Source organism: Etheostoma spectabile, chromosome 18 (assembly GCF_008692095.1).
Source record: "Etheostoma spectabile isolate EspeVRDwgs_2016 chromosome 18, UIUC_Espe_1.0, whole genome shotgun sequence".
NCBI classification, from domain to species: Eukaryota; Metazoa; Chordata; class Actinopteri; order Perciformes; family Percidae; genus Etheostoma; species Etheostoma spectabile.
In genome coordinates this window covers 15,610,263-15,616,282 of record NC_045750.1, presented here as the reverse complement: position 1 = coordinate 15,616,282, position 6,020 = coordinate 15,610,263, and the positions used below count along the sequence as shown (strand labels likewise).

At 39.8% G+C, this 6,020-nt stretch overlaps 1 protein-coding gene across 2 annotated transcripts in view; it reads right to left on the bottom strand.

Annotated features, from left to right (window-relative positions):
- Positions 1-6,020, bottom strand: part of stum (stum, mechanosensory transduction mediator homolog) — a 16,478-nt gene that overhangs the window by 7,323 nt on the left and 3,135 nt on the right. The window lies entirely within an intron of this gene.

Here is a 6,020-nt window from a genome sequence, read left to right as displayed (position 1 = left end):
TGTGTGCGTGTGTGTGTGCGTGTGTGCGTGTATGTGTGTGTGTGTGTGTGTGTGTGCGTGTGTGTGTGTGCGCGCGCGAGCACGCTGAGCATTTGTGGGTGACACACAAAGAGGCAAGTCTATGTCTCAAAATCAGATTATTCACTACAGGATATTTCCATGACAACATACCCTCAGGAATAGGATATATAAAATATGAATTCTACTCTGGGTCTACCTCTCATTAGCAATGACAGATTCAGATTTGGCAACTTCATTGTTCCAGCCTGCAATGTTTTCGTGGTCACTATTTTACATTCCAGCAGTGTTTGTTTCAGCCTACCTGATCCTTTTTGTGAATGGGGCCTGGCATTCTTTCAAAGCTAGCTTCTTTTCCTAACTCTGTTATCTAATCCTCACAAGTTGGCCCTGATGAAAGCTCCTGAGAATAATTTGCCATTCAATCATTTTTTGCCATGAGAGTCCAGTCCTCTAAAATGTCAATTTTTAAACATATTACCATCTGCACACTTGTGACATGCCTTAATAACAGCAAATCGTCATACAGAATTGATGGATATTGGGGTATGTCCATGTTGCATGCATACCCTTGCCCCCCATACTTTTCCAGTGTTCTAGAGTTGTGTTCTAATGATGCACCCAAATCTTGTTCAACAGGGGTTCAACAGTTTTATTCCCCTCATAATCCAACGGGATTCTGGAATAATAATTATTTTATTCCTGACTTTGCAAGTTTGCATTCATATAATTCAGACTGTATTTAACAGCCTTGATGGGATTCTGCATTTTACAGCAGTTATTGTTGATAAAAGTGTCACTGAACTGGCTGGTTAAGATTAATTGAATGAAATGAGACATTAGTCTTTTGGTTCTACTCAGTGTGGATTGGTGGCTGGAGAGATGCCAATTCACCTCCTGGGCACTGCCAGGTGCTCTTGAGCAAGGCACCGTACCCCCCCAACCGCTCAGGGCGCTGGTTCGGCTGGCAGCCCACTCACTCTGACATCTCTCCATTAGTGAATGTACAGATCCTGAGCATGTGTGTGTGTGTGTGTGTGTGTGTGTGTGTGTGTGTGTGTGTAGTTTAGGACTGTGTGTGATAACTAACAAAGTGTGGACACAGAGTGTAAATTGTAATTTCCCCATTGGGGATCAATAAACAAATTAAAATTAAAATTAAATTAAATTGAAATTAGAATACCTTAATTTAATTAAGTCTCATTGAGTTTAAAACTGTGAAACTGTCTGACTGCGAGGTGTTTTGGTAACGAATGTCTCATTAAGTCCTTGAAATGTTTTGATTTTATACAAAATCCTAAATTATTCAGCTGATGTTTAGACCTTCTCTTTGTAGGCTTTTTTTTTTGCAAATACTGAACTGGATACTGTGAATCCTGAATGCCACACAATAAATGCCTGGTGGGCATTGCATGCACCATGGTCTTGGCCCTTCTCTTTCTCCGAGCTCCATTTCATGTCACATCGGAAGAATTCAAATAACAGAGCCACGGCGAGCAGGTGGCGGGAGGGAGGAAGAAGAACGGCCAGACCGCCAGCTGCATCTCGCTTCTTGGGAACAAGGAAAGGCCAAAGTCGACTCATGTTGAAGTTTCTTGTCACTTGTTCTCTCTCTGTCTGTCTGTTTTTCTCTCAAAATGTTAACCTCATATCTCTCTTTCTGATTAACTAGAAGTTATCAGGCAAACTAAAACCTGAAAGCTCTGTCATGACTCTTTCTACAAAAACACAGACATGCCAATGTGTCCCATAATCTCCAACGAGTCTGAATGCACACAATAATATTTACTTGCACATACCCTGCACTGGCTTTTATTAGGACAAGGAAGGTTGATAGTTTGATCGCTGCAGTCCCTTTCCCATGTCGAAGTGTCCTTGTGCACTGCGTAAAAGCACTTTAAATACTTAGGACCAGAAAGTCCATTGTCAATACACTTACATTTACAATCCCAGAATAGAAAACAGCCCAGCAAAACTAAAAAAGGCAATGTTCACGTGTGGAAAAAGTAGAGATCAATTAGATATTTACTTTTCCTTACAAACTTTTAACCAATGCTCTTTTCAAAGCATCTCAAGGAAAGAGCAACACTGGGCTAAAATGAGCTTCATCCCAGAGCCGATCTGGTCTGATTAGACGGAGACATTTTTAGGTCGCGAGAGGTCGCGCCCACCAGCAGATGCTCTGGCTCTTGCTGGAGCTGCCCACCTCCACACATGAGCCATGATTGACAGCAAGCTGGTGGCCGAATGGTTAGCCTACACATCACTTCCATCTTTGGCATGTAAATCAGGATTTATACAGTCTGGAATGTTTTTTCAGATATCAATCATCAGTGTTGAAAAAAATGTGTGTGTTGCTATACCTGCCAACATTGCATGATCAACATGTACAGTATGTCAATTAGGGCTGCAAGTAACAATTATTTTCATTAGTATGTGTAAAATGTCAGCCAATAGTGAAAAGCAAAAGTGGCCATTTCAAAATTCTTCTTTTGTTTTACAGTCCAGTCCAACCTATTAGGTATTCAAGAAAATTTGCAAATATCTACACATCTGAGACATTGAAACCAATAAACGTTTTAGTAATTGAATCCATAAAAATGTATGTAGTAGTGATCAGAGCAGCTTTAATTCACATTAAAATTAGACAGCTCTATTGTCCAGTAATTTCACCTGATATGTGTAATGCACCATGATGCTTTCACAGAGCAGATCTGCTGGGGTTCCATTTATCAGCATCCATCCAAGAGATCAGCATCTGATTTCTCATCCTACCAATGTATTTTTGTTTCTGTTACCTGTTTTATTTTGGTAGTCTGTTTTTCTGTCTTGTCATATCTTGTTTTACTTCCTGTCTTTTGTTTTTCCCACCTTTGGGATTTCCTGATGTTTTTCATCTGTTTCCAGCCTGTTCCTTCTTTTACCTTGTTATTCTGTGTATTTAGTCTCTGTGTTGTCATTGTCATGTGTCAGATCATTGTTTCCTGTTCAGTGGATTTTGCTTTTTCACTGTTTCTGTAATTCAGAATCAGAATCAGAAAGACTTTATTGATCCCCGAAGGGAAATTCTGTGTTACAGTTGCACAAAGTATATAATTATTAGAGTAATGGTGAACATTAAACAGTAATAATGAACAAATAGTAGCAGCAGAGTAGCCTGTTCCTGTTTTGGGATTTTCCCTGTGGGTAGTCCTCTACCCTTTAGCCTGCTGTATCCACAACTCCTTTTGTTTGTTGGGATTTTTTCATTAAAATAAATCCTCAAGCCTACTTGTGTGTCTGCTGTCTCTGCATTTGGGTCTGACATTGCCTGTTTCCAATCTACACTACAGGCAATATCAAAGCAGTAACAAAAAACAAAAACAAAAAAAATAGCACTGTTCCACACTTTGCAACTGCTGACCTCATACAGCGCCTTTCGAATTGCATCACAAGGATCTGAACTAGGCAAACCATCAAGGAAATAGCTTGCTGTGTATAAATGTGTATTTCGATGAAAACAATTGAACCTATATAGGTGCTCACCAATCTTCTGCAATAATAAAAGTTCATTAAATCTTTAATTGTTTCAGTTCAAGAAAGCTACTCGAACAATCCACCATGTGTGAAAAGCTCTTGGATGTTGCATGTGAGAGATGTGTGTGTGCCTAGAAATTACCCAGACTAATGACTGTAATTACACAGAGAACTCTACAAAGCACCCACTGGTAGAGTGGGAGGTTAATGATGGAGTGTGTGAAGGACAGAAAGATAGAAAGAGAAGGAGCCATGAAGGGAAAGAAAAAATGAGGGAGAAGGCAAAGAAAGGGAGTAAATTGAATGTGAAAGACAGGTGAACTGTGAAGCAGTGTTGAAAAATAGGACCTTTCAAATTGAATTGGACCAGAAGGATCACGTTCTGATAATACTGTACATTCGGGGAAAAGCCTTTTGGGCCAGTGTACATCACGTTCAATGATAACTGTGATTGATGTGCCAAAATGGCCTCACAGCCCAGTACTGTTCCTGGTGATTGCTCTACAACCACGCATCGTCTGTATTTAACAGGAGTTACCGGGAGGCCAATTCTCCACTTTCCACAAAAGCTGGTCTCCTCCCCACACCTCCAGACCCGGTAAATCAGCCAACAGGCTGATCCCTTTAAAACGTCAAAGCAAAAGTGTTCCAGGGATTCAATACTCCAAGGCAGTTACAACATTTCAAATTGTAATCCATTACACAACGTGCTGCTGAAAAAAGCACTGTAATCAAGTAAAATCTTACTGCCCTACACTGCTGTAAACAAGATAAAGGAGACACAGAGCGGGGATGGAGGGGAACTATTTTAGTCCTTTACTGTAAGTCACATTTGTACCCTTTTAGAATGCACACACATTTAATATTTAATATGAATCGGTCAATTGTATTCGTCTACAGGCCTCAGATATTAACAGCTCTCTGCTACATTTTGTTTAGCTATTTTTCTGTTATTTTTCTGTCAAATATCAGTATCACTAATCTACATTCATATCATAGCTCAGTGGTATTTGCAACCTGACTGGTGACTGGTACTTGACGAGTTTATCATAAAAGGCGTCATCCATGTACAGGATCTCTGAACTTCTCTTTGGTCTTCACCTACAAAAACAACATCAGTCAGGTCATGATGAGAGACATTAAACCATCCTGGCATCACATGGGATTGTTCACTTCTCAGCAGCAGCAATGATAATCAACTGTGCTGTCATGCCCCTCAGGATAGAGCCGTTAATAAACATAACAGCCATCCACAATATGTGCATCTGATTCTAAGTGTTGACCAGAGTCAGAATACACTATACTATGTGGGTAGTGGTTTCCAGGGTACCATAAGAGTGAAATTCTTTTTCCCAAACCATAACCCCTAAAATGAACCCTGTTGACATTTTCCAATTTTTTTTTTTTAAACTAGCTAAAACTCCAAGATGACTGTGACTTTTGACCTATCTTACTTTTGTGTTGAGCCCATTCAATCCTCACAAAGATACACACACACATAATTATGTGTAATTATTTGCAAGCCGAAGGCTCTTTAATTAGTTTAAACTGCACTAACTAACAGCTTCTCTGGTACTCAACCGATTTTTTACTCAGTCTTCTTTACATTGCCGGGGCAATCTGAGGTGCTGGCAGCATGATGTCAGCCACAAAACAAGTGGACCTGAGAGAAGCAGGTTGTCAGCTTGATTCCTTCAACTCGTTGTAGATCTCTGGGTGTGGAGTAAAAGCTCTTTATATTCAGTCCACAGTGTAGAAATTATCATGAAAATCCAACCTGCTTGTTGATTTTATATTTTATATGTACTGTATGGGTCCATTTGTTTTGTTATCTGATCAGAAAACACATTTGGCTTTATCACACTGTATGTTTAAATTGGACACTGGACAATGTTGTTTGCATTCTTACTGTCTCCTACAGTCAACATTTCTTTCTTCAACTGTGGTTTGTTCCTAACCACAATCAAGTCTTTTTAGTACTTTAATCGGTTTGATTGGTTTAAAAGGTTGAATTGTTATCTTACATTCTGAGAAATATTCTTATTCGCTTTCTTTCTAGGAAAAGATCTATACCACTCTCATGTCTATGTCTGTGCGTTATCACGGTGCAAGAGCTAGGAATCAATTCATCCTAGCATTAGGACCGTTAACAGGGGAAACAGCCAGCCTGGCTCTGTCTGGAGTTCAAAAATATGCTCACCTAATACTTGCAAACCAACTGTTTATCCATTATAATATTGTAGTTTGTCTGTTCCACAACATGCCCTGAATAGAAGAAGCTGCAGTTTTCAGTCAATTAGACCCAAACGGCCTGACCCACACACTCAAAAACAGACGCATGTGTTTATTTCAGTCAACGTAGTCATGGCAACTAGTCGCAGCTATTTAATAAAATGTCAAGGCATTCAAGCCAACCTACATACACACTCACACTGTGCAACACACACACACAGACATAGACAGACAGACACACACACACACACACA